We start from the raw sequence: 17,586 nt of genomic DNA, 5'->3' as shown, positions 1-17,586 counted from the left end.
TTATTCTACACAATATTAAAAACTAAAATTGCCAGAGAACAGAACATTTTTCATAGAGTACTGAATGTACCTCTCAACTTTCTCAGGTTTTATTTTCAAAATTATTTGGGCTGTTTGCTGCTTTCTTTAATGTTTTTCCATAGAGAGGCAAATCTTGTGCAGGAGTCAGTCTTGGATCTAAATTAACTACTCTTACCACCCACTCAGTGAAACCAAAGCCTCTTTTTTTTGAGGGACATAATTACTGTTAATTTACCTAGACTGTAGAGAATCACTTAAATATCTAGCCTTTCAGAAACACTGAGAACTGAAAGATGTTTTGAAGTATAATTTTTTTGGTCATATATTGTAATAAATATGTCATGGCACAAGTAGAACAAAAAATGAAAATACCCAAACCAACCAGAATTCTCAATCCTGGCTTTTCATAGAGGATGCAGCTATCATCAGGATCAGTCTAGTTTTTAAAAAGCAATTGAATTCATCTGGATCATCATGTAAGATTTTTGTGTAACTCAAGGCTTACATGAGTTTGTCATAAATTGTGACTAATAACTGATGACTTAATCCCGATTAGATTACAAAGTAAAGCTCAAAATTCCATATGCATTTAAAAAAACTACATACAGGAATATATTTCCTTTTTGTTATATCAATATAGATTAGAGATTGCAGCAGCTAAACCATGGAAATAGCAGCACAATTTTCAGGATTAATATCATACCAAAAAAAAAAGGAGGGAAGATATCTAGAGATCACATTTATTTTAGCCATTTTTTCTAAAACATTTTTGGGTTTACCAAGTAAAACAAATTTTATTAATAATTTTGGTTTTTTTCCTCTTTTTTCTTTACATTTAGCTCTCCATCAGAATTATTTTTTTTTTTTAAGAAAGCTTTAATAATTTTATTGTACATTCCTTTGAATGTCTGAGAACAAGTAGTTTAATTCATGAGACCCATTCCCCAGCTGGTATACATCATTAAAATACTACTGATTGCACTGGAGCACTGCCATTAACATCTAACAAGTCCTTGAACTAGGAAAATTAATAACAAATGAGAAAGCTACCAGATTAACAAGCAGAATACTTCAGTGAAACATCGAAGAAAATCTCTACAAATGGTCATGCTAAATTTATTTGCAATTTGGCAAAAATTCCTGAGAACTTAAAAACATCTGAAAGCCTGAGATGAGGGACAAGTTGCCCTAATAAATAAACCCACTATATTTTATAAGTTCTGCAGTACTGCAAGGGTAGCAAAAGCTTTTTTTCCTTGTAAACTGTTGCTCCAATGCATCATCTGCTGCAAACCTGCAAATAATCAGATGAATATGGAAATGGGAAAATTCAATAGCTACTGTGTCCAGCACCACATGAATCTTTCTGAAGATTAATAGCTCTTGACACAACTCATAAATAAAATAATTCTCATATCTGTTTTGCCTGTAGCTGTGGCAAAGCACAGATTCAATTTTACTGCAACAATCCTTTTGTCTTGCAGCCCAACACTGTGTGTCCAGATGTAAAAACAAAAGCAAAAGCTTAAGGAGTTTAAGCCTGTTTACCAGTAGGACTTGTAGTTAAGGGGGATTGACATTTGCCCAATACTGCTTTGTTCTAATAGCTTCACATTTTTAAGAATTTGATTCTAAAACAGAACATTGGTTATTACGTGTCTTCATAGAAACACTAGCAAATAAGAGGGAGCAAGCAATATATTAAACTTGGGTGTGATCTTAGACTACTACTTCACCTGAAATAGCAGGGGACAAGGGAAAAGGCATCACTGTCCTCAGTGCAGTCTCCATGGCTTGGCTGCCAGCTCTTCTGGAAGGGTGGGACAGTGGTCTCAGCACACATTGGCAATCAGGATGACTGTTCTCAGAGGCCAAATTTCCTTTAGCTTTGACAGGCTATCTTTTCATATCTCAACTCTCATATTGTATATGCCACCCATGTGATATGACTAATTATAAACCACAGTTTAATGTGATTCAACAAAACTGTCTAAAAGAAAAAGGTTTTATGAAAGGTACTTTCATTAAATGTTCTCTCCCTTTATTCATTAGTGTACATCACTGCAAAATTTTTATGTGACTGAGGCTTGTTCCAGATGTGACAGGAAATTTTATTTGCCATATATGTCATAACTATCATCACTTAACAAATTAATTCTAATGGAAAGGGTTAAAAAAACCCCTCAATATATCCTCCAATGGCGATGCCCCCTTAGTCAGAAATACTTCCAGGAATACATACATTATATATTTCAAATATTGCCTCTTCAGGTAATATTTGATTCACGTCCATGTGCTCCCTCTATTGACAAATCTCACAAACAAATCTTTTATGTACTGACTAAACAGCAAGCACATGAACAATTAGATTGTGGCTCTACAAGTGGATATACAAACATATATCTGCAATTTGCACAGATCTTGCTTTATGTTTTTAAGTTATTAAAGAAATGAAGCAGTCACAAGCCTGAAATCATCTTCTACAGTCTTTCCCATAGGCATAAAACATACAGACTAAAAGACAATTCTCAGGACAGAAGAGGGTCAGAAGTATACACAACTGAGTGGGCCAGAGAAGGTTTTTTTCTCTTATTGATCAATGACCTGGAGAAGGGAGAGTTTCCCAAACTGTGGATATCATCACACTCTTTTACAGAGTCAAGTGCCATGCCCTGCCAAACAGTTCAAGTCAACAAACTCTGTGAACAGGGAAAAGCATGCCAGAAAAACTTCCATGTAAATAAGTGGAATAGAAGACACTGGAAGAAGGGCAGTGGGAAACACGGATGGGGTGGAGGCAGAGACAATCTAAACCACGCCATGATGACACTGAAATTGGGACTGGCAGTTACAGCTTAAGAAAAAGGACACTGGAATCATCACTGGCTCTTCTCTGAAATCAGTGACTCAGACAGTGACAGCCAAAAATGCTAACAGATCATCAGATGTCTTCAGAAAGGGTATGAAAAACAAGTTCTTCATTTTGTGACTGTAAAAATCTTACTATATTCACATTCAGAGTGTACGTCCGGTCATCTTGGAGAAGAGCAACTAAGAAAAAGATGTAATCACCTTAGAAGAGGCCCACGAAAAGCAGCTGAAAATACTAAGTGGATGCAATAACTGCCTTATAAGGGCAGACCTAAACAGGCCAGGAAAATTTAGGGCAAAAAGAGAAGACTGGAAGGGTACAAATATAACTGAGGTTCAGAGAAACCTTCAACAAATTTATGGTGTGCAACCCAGAAACAAAGATAGGACAGAGCTCTACTCTAAGATGCCAAAACAAGAGTTCTGAAGGCTGAGGAAGGGCATTCTGCCCTATCCCAGGAAAGAAAAGAAAAAAAAAAAAAACCAAAAAAAAAAAACAGGTTGGGGAGTTCCAAATAATTTGTGAATTAACAATAGTTCCTTCTGCTTTGCTGCTCCTCAGTTCTTAATCCACTTCTTTGGTGTAGGCTCCTCCACTGGCCACTGTCACTTTGGGTGTGGCACCTTCTCCTATGCTCGCTCTCTCAGAGAGGTTTTAATTCCTGCCCCTGCTCAGACACCCCCTCCAGGCCTTGCATCTCTCCTGTTTCTCCTCCTTTCCTTGACATCTCTTGTTCTCTACTCCTCCTGCCCAGGTGTGCTTCTTGTTTCTCCTTTGCCCAGCTCAGGGGTCCCTCCTGCCCTGGCATTCTCTCTATGTATCTCACGCTTCTTTTGCCAAAGGGATACTGCCCTTTCTTTAACACATTTTCCAGAAGCACCACAGACTCCTGCCCGGGCCAGTCCTTTGCAGAGCCAGGAGTGCCTGGCACAGACAGTCCCTGACCCACATGCACAGAGGTCTCCCTCAAGTGTCCCTGCTACCAAACTCCTGTCCAATAGACAGAGAGAGCAGGAATTATCCAATCTCTGCTCATTCTTACTGGCCTCTCCTTGGCACTGTGGAGGCACCCATGGGCTTTATACAGTAAGTAATTTTTTTGGGTTTGACTATGCTGTAGCCATGAAATATGTCAAGGCTCCTTTAAATCAAAACCACTGCCTGAGGCAAATTTGTATGTATGATTTGTTCAGAGCTTTGATGACATCTTGATTTCATGTATGAAGTTTCTGCAAAATTCATTTATCTACACTTGCCTTACCTAAGTGTGTGTGCTAACCCCACAAGAATTTTAAATGGCTGAGGTAATTAGCATTTTAAAATCCAAAAGAAATGGTTATCCATTATAACAGAATTGTAATATTCTTTCTTACCAAGTTTTAAACATCTTAATTACTATTCTCCAGAAGGAATTGTCAGTCCCCAGCCTTGTAATAGCCTTTGAATTTCCACCAGCACACAACCTCCATTTGAACTCAAATTAAATAAAAATATATTTGTAAAGCAGTGTAGCTAAAATCACCTTATTTTTCTACCTTTTAACATAGTTTAACAAAATAATTTGTTTCAATGTCTATTTTCAAGATTGACCAAAGCATTTGCAATAGAAGTTCCCATAGCTATAAACTTCCTTAAAATACTATTTCAATAATTTTCTCATCTAAAAGAAAACTTGCAGCTGTTGTGTTTTGAAAAATTTTGGCAGGGACGTATTTGTATGTTATGAATGATGTCACTATCTTGTGACAAGCTACAGAACACTTTTGGCTGGGTCAGATTTTGTCTAGGCCACAATTATCTACATTTATTTTAAACTTTTAATTGAAATATGTCTTTGAAATGAACGTGCATGCAGACATACAGCAATGAAAAGTAATCCCTTTTGCTTGCTGCATTTGAGTAATTAATTCATGACACCAAACAATACCATATGGTTCTTCTCAATACAAGCCTTTAATCAACACATGGGATCAGACAGATTTACATGGAAGCTGGGTTTCCATCTTCACCTCCTGAGAAATATTGTCCCAGCACACACTGTGCCTCAAATAATTGTTTTCTGTAAGAATTTTGTTCTAAACAGAGCTGATCCATTGTATCAGTTTTAACAGTCAACAAAGACATTTGCATAGGGTCTCAAAAGGGACAGGAAAAATCACCATAAAAGCAGAAGTTGTGTGAGAAGCTCAGGGGAAAAAAGACCATGCAGCTGTCAGGCATCCCTCCAAAAGGGCTGGGCATAAAGAGAATTGAAGCACAGAGAAGGGGAGGCTGAAGATTGACCAGGCTGCCACCTCTGCAGAATTGAATTTTGCTATCTCCAGGCCTGAGGACTAAATAAGTTAATTCAATTTGTTTAACGACCTGGAAAGCTTCTAACAAACCCCGCTTTAAAATGTCTGGTCAGGAATACAGAAATCTTTCCAAAACATTAAATCTACTACTTGCAGAGAAGAGGAAATGTTCCCTTGGGACAACCACTAAGGGTGGCAAGGGACAGAAGAGAGCACAGTCCTGTCAGGAACCTTAGCAAGGCAAAGTGTTTTTCATTGGAGCATCCAGCCTTTTCAGAAATGTTAATTACCTTTCCTGTCTCCAGACACACTCTGCCCTATTTGGGAACGATCCAGATAGGAGGCCAGAAAACAAGTTTCCACTTACAAGGGTGTTTACCGATTTTTTTCACAGAACTCTGATTTATTTTCTTGGAGAAGCAGATGAGAATTCTGCTCTCACACTATTTTCCCCTTGAAAGATAACCATGAACGAAAAACGTAAATCAATCTGATGTTATAACCTACAAGGAATCCCTCAGTATTTTTCTCAAAGTTTGTTTCTGCCCAAAAAAATTCAAATCTCTTTTACTTCAAAAGAAGAAGAAGTGCCTTAAAACTCACTGAGGACACTGAAGACATATGTTAATCTTAGACTTTAAACAGAAGCCTTGCTTCAATTATTTTCCAACTATTACATGAATCTTGATAAATACAATTTTGGAAAGCATATAGAATTAATATTACACAGAATTGTAATAAAATATTCTATACTTTTTTTTCTTTCCTGAAGTGAGTGACATTTAAACAGCATGCCTGACACTCAGGAATTTCAGCAAATTACTGTTCAAAACAGAATATTTGATTTCCATCTACCAGATTATGTTTCTCTCTGCACATTATCTGTTGTCTTCTAAAACAACAAATATTCTTGAAGAATTTATTTTAAAATATATTTGGCCATCCAAGTTCTAGTTTTATTTGTACTCTTTCAACTTGGCATAGTAATAGGGGGAAAAGAAAGACTCCAGTATGTCATTCAAAATTAATTACCCATACAAAAGAAAAGAGATAATACAGAACATATTTCATATTCCAACAAATATTCAATGTCCTTGAAACTTTATTCCAAGAAAGTTACAGCTATTGGTATGGGTTTGAGCAGTGCAGACTAACTAAAATAAAGCTGAAGTACCTCTTTTCCCACTCCCCAAAGAAACCATGGCACAAAGTAACTTCTGTAAACCAGCAGGTGCACTTCTGGCACCCATATTCCATATTCCCAAACATTTTGGGTTTCTCCAATGAAGAAGACTCTCAAGTGAAAGAGCAAAAAAGGAACCGGCTTTCTCCTTTCTTTTACTTTTTGTTTTAAAAATATCCTATTTCTGGTAAGACGAAAAATAAATTGAAATGCAAGTCCCATGCTTCTAGTGTTTCTAGGATGTCAGGATTATGGAAAAATCAGCCTAGCTAAATATTTACAGCTGATCAATAAGACAGAACATGAGTTCTTTGTAAATTACAAAGACTCAAGTCTGTGGTTCTGCAAATGTGCAAACCATTCAAAGCTGTCTGTTTCTTCCTTTTCAACATTACTAAGCCTCATCTCCTAAAACAGTGCAACAGAGTAGCTCTCAAGTCTTGCAAACAGCTTATAGGATATTTTCTATAAATCAATTCTCACTTTCTGTGACATGACTTTGCTGGTAGCACACTATACCCAGGAGCTGGAACCCAGCAGGAATTCTAAGACAATGCCTAGTGCTTTTCAGCAAATAGAAACTGGGCCAACTTGGTAAAATGGTTTCCTGGTTGCTGATACAGCCCAAAGTCCAAGAGGAATAACAACAGGGCATAAAAAAATGCTGCATGAATAGACTTTCTATTAGGCATTTAACTGTGAAAATGAGTAACTGATCCTCTCTGCTGAAAGGACAAGTAGAAAATGCTCTATTTTTATTAAACTCTGACTGGTATGATAACAGCCTTGATACAACCTGCTGAAATGATAACAGCCCTTTTTTCCCGGCCAGATGAGAGAGAAACTATTCTGCTTGCAGGCACAGAATGAGGCTACCAACAGCTTATCTCAGTTGGTGCTCTGATGTACCTGAATTGCAAGAATAATATTAAACTGCTGTGGTAAGAGACAGGGAAGAAAAAAAATCTGCATTAGAAGTCTATTGTAAGAGATTTCAGCTGTGAATGCTATTATCATTAGTAACCATGGGTATTAAAATTTTGCAAAGAGAAATGTATTTCTTTATAAATTACTTAAACAGTTGCAATTGATGTTGTTCATGCCATTCTACTTTAAGATTTCAGATACAGAGATTTGATGAATAAATTATAAAATGCTGTCCTACATACTAACTTCATTTGCTGCATTGTAATTTTTTGCAAGTTGAATTCCACTCTATTTTCCTGTAACCTATGGACTAAAACCAATCCTCATTTCAGTCACTTCCAACTTCTGTCTCATTGTGCCTGCTACAAGAACTACAAGCAATCAAAGTGCAAGCCTCTTCATCACCTTCAATTCTTCCTCAAATTGTCCCATTAAGGTGACTTATTTGTTCCAACAGTGTTGCTGGGAAGTACAGAATGTGTGTAACTTTACTATTCAGCCAGCATTATGAACCATTCACTGAAAATTGCCACATCAAGATATTCTTAAAAATAAAATCTTTTCTAGAAAACAAAGCCTTAGAGAGCTGATAAAAATTATAAAACCCCAGAATATCTAGTTTTTTGAAACTGAAAATACCAGGAAGAAAAAGGAAGCACTTCAAGTTTTTGCCTTTTGCGTCTTCTTATTCTTTTGCCTTTTCATTTTGCTTGATGCCAAGTAGCTCTTCGAGACTTGACAGTTAAGTACATCACTAGGTTTCAGTGCATTTCACCTTTTTTTTTTTTTATTTTGGATCTATGCATTTTTCTGATGCCATAGGAAACCCAGAACTGCATTACCAGGAATTTGTCCTTGTTTCTTATCGTAATACAGAGAGAACAATAGCTAAATTTCTCAAACACTTCAACCACTTCAGAGTGTTCCAATCCATTATTACATGCAGTAATTAACCCCCCCCCAGATGCTATTGAATAAGCAAATATTTTAAACTTCCAGCCCTTTGTGGGACATTTGACATTAACTTGGGGAAGAACAGGGCAAAGGCAGTGCACCTCTAAGCACAAGAATGTCTTTGAAGGAAATCAATACTCTATTACATAAACACAGAAAAGCTTCTTTCTTATAAAACAGCTCAGAAACTTTAATTTTCTTCTCTCCTTGCATGGCAGAAGCAAAGCCTAGATGGAAGCCTAGATGTGAAAATGCAGCCTGCTAGAAGGGAGCTGCAGTGCTGAGACAGAAAAGCACTCTGCTCCTAAGAGCATCACTTCACTGCATCGGACTTGAGCACAGTGCTGCATTTAGAACACAGCAAAGATCTCCTCTTAGCTGCAATAAAAATCATGGAATTTTCATCTGCCTGCTGCCCATCACACACTGCTGCGGCTCTCTGAAAATGCACAGCAATAACTAAAAGAAGATTATGTTATTTTGAGGGAATATGTTAGAAAAAGCCAACTGTGGGTTGTGGAGTTGAAAACTTGGTGACCTTCATCACTTCATTGATGGTTATCTCTCCTAAAATGTGGAGGGAAAAAAAACCCCAAATCCTAAAAATCATTTCCCCCCAAAAAATGTTTCACCTGGTTTTCTTTAAACTTGAATCCATTTCCAAATATAAAAAAAAACCAAAAATATTCAGTTATGACAAATCTGTTACATATCAGAACAATTACTGTCACATCTGTTAACATTTAGTTTTGCCCAACTCTTCATCCTGTCCCTCTAGATCACGGTTTCTTTGATATGAGCCTAATTTTTTATTATGGGTTTTCTCTTTGCAGGTGTTCCTATGATGCCCAACATCTTGTTCCAATTTTCTTAGAGCACGCAGCCTTTTGGTCATGAGGAAAGTTCTGTTCATGACAATTACATGTGCAATGCACTAAATTGCTCCAGACAGCTTTGCTTGGAAATGCATGAAAAAATCAGGTCTCACATGGATGAAATGCCAAGGAAAACACTGTCAGCTTTTTGACTAAAGTGACAGACATTAAACCCAAAATGACAATCAACAAACTTCTTAAAATAATGAAAATCACTAACCAATTAATCTCTCTATGTAGTTAACTTCCTAAATGTTTGATATATCTCTAAATACATACCAGACTTGTCTTACTTAAAAAAATCCCCCCAAACAAGCCAAAATGCCCAACAAAAATATTCAAATTGGGAAACAAGTAAGAATGCACTGATTGCCCCTAGAATTTTAGCCCAAATATACAATGATTCACGTAAGCATTAAGGAACCACCAGCTATTTTAATATAACATATAACTATATGGAGGATTTTGTCACTGATTTCAGTGGGAACAAAATATCCTGAAATAGGTATTTTGACTGTTAATTAAATTAGTTGAGGGGAAAAAGCTGTTCCACACTCAAAAAAGAAACAAGAACAATTATCACCAAGTTTAAGCTGGACATCCGTAAGTCCAAATGTCATGTAAGAATAATTAGGTTAAGCCTAACAAGTTATTGCAAAACAATCTCTTGTGTTTGTGACGCCCAATGCTTCCAGTCTGAGCAAATAACATGAACTACAGCTGGCAAAAGGTGCAGTGTCCATTTCTAGAAATGGAGAGACAAATATTGTGATGTGAAATTTTATTTAAAAATGTCTCTTATTTTGAAATCATAAGGCAATCTTATAAGCATTTGTATGGGTTTCCCTCATGTGAAAAAATTTTAAATAGTCTGGTTTTGTTATCAGGTTAAAGTTCATCATAAGAAGCCAAAAATATATTAATAATCACAAAAGAAAATTGGTTACGGATCTTGTCCTACAGTGAACTACAAAATCTTATGAGGAAGTACCTCTTAATAATGTTAATAAATAGTTGATATCCACATGATGATCTTCCACTTTTTTTGATCTAAGCCAAATGTTAGCCTAGAATCCATCCACGTTAAACACAAGATTAACATTGTGAATGTAATCAGGGCAGGGGAACTGCCTTGAAAGAAATGTCTTCAATTTCCCTCAGTTTTTCACTCTGCAATCATCCTCATTCAAACGTCAGATACTGCCAAATTTTACAAAATATTTATCCTACAAATAGTCAACATCAGGAGGTTTTATTAGGTTCTTTATGTTTTTGCATCATATTTGTTAATTGGATTCAATAAACACAACTAAAATTTAATGGTTGTTCTATGAGAAAATAATAGGGATCTATCATCTGCCTACATGAATCCCACTGTCTATGATTTTTAAGCTTAGTTGAGAACAGTGCTGCTCTTTATATCTAACACAGCCAACACTGTAGCATCAGAGTGGCTGAAATTTATTACAGTTTATCCTCACAGCTGCCCAGAAAAGTCAGAATATACCAACCCTATACTTCAAGTGGCATACTGACATCCAGAGTAAACTGAATTTTTGGGAGGACTAGAATCAAGCATAACTGCTCTGACATTGTGCTGCTAAACTAACAAAGGCAAACCTTTCTCAGCCTGGGCTGTCTTTCACCTTCTGCCCTCCTCCAACGTGCTCCTTACACATTTGAGTCTTAATCAAGAGGAGCTGACCATGTGCTTATTCTGCCTTGTGTACCAAGATCTGGCACTCTTCTATACCATTCTTCTCATCTTCAAGAATTTGTTATTTTATGAGCTACAACAGGTATTGCTTAGCTCTAGTCATCTGTGCCTTTATTAAGCAAAGGGATAAAAAGCCTAGATATTACTTTTGTTTTTGTGCACCCTCACAGCTCTCTAGTTTGGGATTTTTTTGAGTCAGACCTGTGATGTACTATGAGAAAGGCTCACATTTCCAGTAATTCTAAAAGCAGGAAATACCAAGAAAAAACCTGTTTCTCAGGGGACACTCAACCTAAGTACATGGATCTGAAAAATTCAGATAGTCAAGAAAGAATCTATTGCTTGGGTGTTCAACTATACTGGGATTTTTCAGCACATTTTGTAGCATATATTTAATATGTTGCCATGGTAAGGTCCAGAAGTGGTTCAAGATAATCCCTTCAGAACATAAATTAAAGTATACAATATTTATGTTACACTGAGGCTTTTATCTCAAGTAGGACATTATTCTATTTAACTTGAACTTTGCAAACTACTGAGCTTCCACTTTAAGTAGTTCAGGCTTCAGATCCCAGGAACAACTTCTTGACTCTTATTTCTCTAATAACAATTCTCCAGTAAGATGAAAAATCTTATTTTTTTGCAGAAATGTAAAAACAAAATTACTTCTGTGGTATCCAAGAATGCTTTGTGCTTGAAACTACTTTTCCTACACAAGGCATTTTACTTTTCCAACTAACTCATCTAGTGTATCTTAATTATCATCCACCCATTTTCTCATTATATTCTCTTTACTGGCTGAAGGAGACCTATGATAAAAACATTAATTTTTAGTTGAACCTAGAAGCAGACATTCAGACTCTCCTGTGCAATAATGGAATTTCTATATTATTATGATATTAATACTTTCTACAATATCTCTAAAATTTTACTGCCTACTTCTGAACAGCAAATATGTAAGTTGATTTTTCAGTGAAACACTGGAACGCATTACATAATAGGAGTGACCAGAACCCATAACATAATAGGAAATGAAAATGAGATAGTACTGATTTGATTTCTCTCTTCAGTAAAGCCACTTCAGACTAATCTGTCTTTATCATGGCACACCTGGAAGTCAGGCATCCTTCAGTTTTTACAATTTACTTAAATAGCAAAGGACTAACAATAAATATCTATTTCAAAGTACAATCAGCCTCAACTTCTCACTCAAGAAATAATTCTTTTGACTACAGTGAACCGTAGAAAAACAATTCTGTGCATCAAAATGAGAAAATTGTAACAATGATTATCAATTACCAGTTGCTTCCATGACTGAGAACATGTTTTTCATTGGCCATTCAAGACTGGATATGCACACAGATAAGTACTCTTCATTGTTCCCTTTCCAAAAAAAAATCCCAAAAACCAAACCAAAACCCACCACAAAAAACATCAACTTCTTATTAACCCATAATGAATAAATAATTCACATTTAATATTTCAATAATTCACTTGGATCCACATGAGCAATAAAAACCTCTTGTCTCTAATCTGAGAGGGCAGTGTGTCATGGCCATGAGTAGTTGGCTATCTACTCCCAACAGGGGCAGCCAAAAGCCAGACGGGAACTTTATTTTTTGGTTTTTTTTTTTCAATTTTAAATCAAATTCTGCCCATTCACAATGGGCAGTTATCAAGCAGATGGTCAATGACAAAGCATGAATCAAGCAACAATTTGCCAATATTGAACCTACAATTTTCTGTTTTGTTTTTTGTGTGCCAAAACGTGCTAGAGTAGACATTACCTATTGATGCCAAACAGATTAAGACAAACTTCTGATACTAACAAAAAGGCACTTAAGATCTGATTAATTACCTGTATATCATTTTAATGTTTGCATGGACCTTCTTCTATTGCCAACCAGTCTTTTCCTCTGCACGCTGCTGATGTCTTTTCCCCATGGCACTGCATTCCCTTTTTGCATTCAAGAGAAGCTCCCACTGATATTTACAGAGACCAACCCACTGTCAGTTCCTCAGCCATCAGCGCAGTTTCTTAAGATTAATCCAGTTTCCCCTAACTTGTTTGGTACCATTTTCAGAAAAACAATATATGAAAAAATAGTTCTATATTCCTGCCAAATAATAAAAACTTAGTCTTTAGTCACTCATGTTTAGGCATAGAGAGATAAAAAATTTTCAAAGGGAAAGACCTGTGTAAAAGAGCTGAGGTTAAAAATGTAACACTCATTCTATTACCACTTGTCTCTAAGTAGGACTGCAGTTGTTCTAAGAGTACAATGCAATTAGTTTCATGTTTTGCTTGAATTCATGATTGTTACTTCATATACCTTCTGCATAAAAGCACAATTGGGGGAAAAAACAAAACGGAAAAAAAATCACTTTTGACTGAGAAATAGGATTTCTGTCTAGAAGAAAGACACATCAATAACTAAGTTGCAACCTCATATTGGGAAACTTAATATTCTGCTCCAAACTATTAAAAATCTGTGTTTCTTAGAAATTGCTGGCCTAAAAACTCCTGCACATGTCATCCAAGCAAACAAAGCAGACAAGCAGAGTACAAGCAGCAAGGAGCCCCAAACAAATGAAGGATGAGACATGAACCTTTATTAAGAGCAAAAGGCAAAGCTCAGAGCTGGCTCAAATCACTGGACTGTCATAGTTGGCACTGGCAGGAAGGGATTTCACTTTTTTATTGGGCAACAGCTTATATTACAGAGGCTTTACAGACTACTATCTATAGGAAGCTATGGCAGATTCCATCAGCAAAAGTTGACACAGAGCCAGCCTCCAATTTTACACTTTGCCAGAAGTCAAGAGACATCAGACACCTACTGACAAACAGCAACTCTTTGGAAGCTTTAATACACTTGAACTTGCAAATGCTTCTGAGATGGTTTATCTCTTTTGGAAGCATAAGAGACATTTATGGCTCTTCAAGACAGTATTTTACAAATTCTAGCAATGCTACTTGCCCTTTCAGCCAGATTATTGCCTTTGTGCAAAGAATACAAGCTGGTGATGGACAATATTGCCTCTATGTATTTATTTCATTCAAATTCACAGAGATGCCTTGTTTGTTCATGTTTCAGAAAGTAATTAAGTATTGGACCTCATAATAACAGCAGAAAGAATGGGATTCTTTGCTCAAAGAGGACTTCCTGTCACCAGGAAATTAAATGTTTCTTCTGGCAGACAGTAAAGTACACACAGAAATAAAAATTAATCTGTAGGCTTACACTTACATGCTTTCTCAAAGTTAATTAAGAAGGAAGGTTACCCAAGGTTCAATGAATGAGGCAATGCCAACTTAGGAAGTTATCTCAACTTACAAGAGAGCAAAAATAAAAATTTTCAATTGTTGAGCAGATATAATAGATTCTCGTATTATCTGATTTTTGTGACTCTGAATTCCTATATGAATGCAGGTGGGGTTTACACAGAGAAACACACTCCCAAAGATGAATAACAAAGTGAAAAAAGATTGGATAATTAACAACGAACCAGGGCAGGTTCTGTCTGCCAATTACCTTGACTTGCTTAGATATCAAGAACACACAGAGGGAAAACCAGCTCCTAATTCTTGCACAGGCAATTCAAGAACTGAAATTCCACAGGTGCAAAAATTTCCCAAGTTTTCATGTCAGTAAAAATAATAATTAAAAATAGAAGACCAATTGCTTTAACAATATCAGTGCAATAAAAAGAGAAAAAAAATTAATACTGTTTTTTAGGTGACCGTAGTTTCTCAATCATCCTGTAATTAGTGACTTTGTCAAGGATTAACTTGGGGATATGTTTTACCTTTTTACTTTTCATTTTTACCCCAAGATAGAACTTAGGAGTGACAGTACAAAACTAGTAGCAGATATTACAAGATTTAAGGGAAGGGCAGGAGGGTAACAACTTCAAAAACTTTTTTCTGACAGTCATTCTAACTGCCTGCACTAAGCTTTGATCTTCAAATGAAATCTAAGACAACACATTTACCACCTCTCTGCAACCCCATTTTTGCAAAAGGCACACAGATACTTGGAGAAGTGAAGAGCCCACTTCTCAATGATAGCTTGGACTATGTATCATTGAAATTGGTGGTACAAAAACTTGCCTTCTGGGAATAAATCTAATTAGAAAATCAGGGCTAATATAACCCCAGAGACTAAAAAACCTGGGATGTAGGATTTAGCTCTTCTAAGAACAGTGTGACAGGAGGCCATGTGGGGGCATTCTGCTAGATTGGGTCATACAGATGTAGCCAGAATAAAAAAAATCTGCAGTATAATATTTACTGTCCTGTTTCAGTCAAGGTGCTTTCTGAAACACACAATTACTCATTTTCAAATCTGTCTCTGTCACCATCCAAAACACTGGTGTAGGAAGAGTATTTTAATACCTATATTAATTTCACTTAGTTCTAGTAAGCAATTACTAGAAGAGTAGCACACACTCTCTGGAAAAAATCTCATCAGCAAAATTATCCTTCAATGTCATACATTCTTTAAAATCTAGGATAAAACAATCTAATAGATCACCAATGATATTTTATGGCATTTTTTGAAGTTCACATATTTTGGAAATGCTATAATTAAGGTATCACCCATGCAGAGAGACACAGAAACAGTTCATTGCTATCAAATATAGTTAGAGCTTCAACTAGCCAAAGAAACTTTCATATGCCCTTTTCGTGCTCACAGCCCTGGGATCAGGATCCAATTGTTAAGCAAAATTCTTCAAAACTTTACTGGCATCAACTCATGACAGAGCTGCACAACTCATTCCTAGATTCATTTTCTCTAAAGTTCTTGTATAATGCCTAGGCTCTAAAAATACTCCACAAAAGCTGAAAAGTATAAAAAGCTAGCTAATCTTTATGGCAGGACAAATTATTTTTGTCATACACTAGAAAAAAATTTATGCAGGTGGTAGAAGCATGAAATAGATTTGCTTTACTGTAATAACTTTGTTGTTTTATTTTGACCTTTTAAAATGTTTAGATAAGGTCAGAGTAAAATTAACAGGCAGTAATCACCCTCTCCAACAAAGTAAGTCTAAGTAAATCCATACTGCTTCTCCATTAAGAATTCCATAGACCACTGCATACAAATTTAGGAATTCCAGTGGGTCATCAAATGCTTGCTAGCTGCAAAAATCAGTTTGGAGCCACTTTTATCAAATGCCAAGAATAAGGAAAGAAATCCTGCATGTTTACTCCATGCTGTTCTGGCAGGGAGCCAACAATAGCAAAGGAACTTGGAACAGCAGGACTAAATCCCCATTTGTCTCACCCTTGTAGTCATAAAACTTATGCAGATAAAAGGACTGACAATTCTATCAAGTGCTGTGCACTGAATTATTGAAAGCTTCCAAATAGCCTTTTTTAAAGAAACTTATAGCCTTAATAAATCATCTTCTTAACAGACAGCATGAGAATTTATGCCACAACTAAAATATGAGTAAAATGTGGTGAATTTGTTTTTCTGTGGCAGAGTATGATTCTGTCTGTCTTTGCACAAGAAATACCATCTCAGTGAGCTATCAGCCCTGTATTACACAAGGAGAAATATAATCCAGAGGATTTACAGTGTTTGTATCAAGAAAAAAAGAAGTTATGTATCCAATTTGGAAAGAAAAAAGAATGACAGGTGGCAGACTCAAAATTGTTTTAATACAAGTTGTATAGTTACAGCAAATACCAACTGCTGTGGAGAAGGCTAAAACAAGCAGGGAATAGAAATATGTTTTAATTGATACACTATTTATTTTGTAAGCAATGTGACAGTAGTCACATTTAAAACATCAGACTAAAAGCAAAAGGATTTAGAAAGCTAAATTAGAAGAATTTCTGATTGATTTCTTCAAATTTCTCCTAAACAGGTTTTTTTTTACATCAGAAATATTATCAAGAATCTATAACTGGCCTCTGATATGGTCTTTCCATGCAGAGCATACAACAAGTGCTTCCATGGTTAATTCGGTACATTCCAGATACATGGTTTCAAGTAGGGAAATCATCCCAAGGTGCTCCTGCTATCCACACATTCCTTGATCCCCTCAAGCCAGTTGATTTTGACAGAAGTGTTGGCATACCACGTCACAGAGGAAGCAGCAAGGGCAGAATTGGTAGATGGAAAGAGTACTTTCAAATGATACTAGCACTAAATGATTCCAAATTAACAACCCAGGCACCCAGCAGGTGGATAGTTGAAATTCTGGCTTCAGCAGCCTTCCCTGGTGCTCACAGCCTTCCCACATGCACCCCATTTTCCTACTCCCACTTATTTACGCCAGAATAACTAGTATAATTAAAAGGCAAAAAAAAAAACAGGGCTAAAAAATGTTAAGTCTTCATGTGCTGCTTTCACCCTGAATTAACTCAGACATTCAATTTACAAAGTTCTACAAAAGCTCTACTTTCTCTGTCAGACCTGAAGCAAGGAAAACTGTGATCAGAACATTTTAAAGACAGCTTTGCTACAAAAAAAAAAGGCATCTTGTGGAACTAAACAGAACACAAGGGAGAAAACAAGTCTTGCATTACAGCTTTGTTACTCTGCACAGCTGGTGACATTTCCCACAGATGTCCCTACTAAATACCAATAAAATGGAACAGCACAGAATAAACAAAAGATAAATTACATATGTCATTTGGCACGGGTCATACCTCAGGTGACAATGCTTCAAGTATCAGTGCAACAGGAAAATAATAGCAATGAACTTGGAAGAGATAAAACAGAGAA

The sequence above is a fragment of the Oenanthe melanoleuca genome, chromosome 7 (assembly GCF_029582105.1).
Source record: "Oenanthe melanoleuca isolate GR-GAL-2019-014 chromosome 7, OMel1.0, whole genome shotgun sequence".
Classification (NCBI taxonomy): Eukaryota; Metazoa; Chordata; class Aves; order Passeriformes; family Muscicapidae; genus Oenanthe; species Oenanthe melanoleuca.
Note: the sequence above shows the minus strand (reverse complement) of the source record.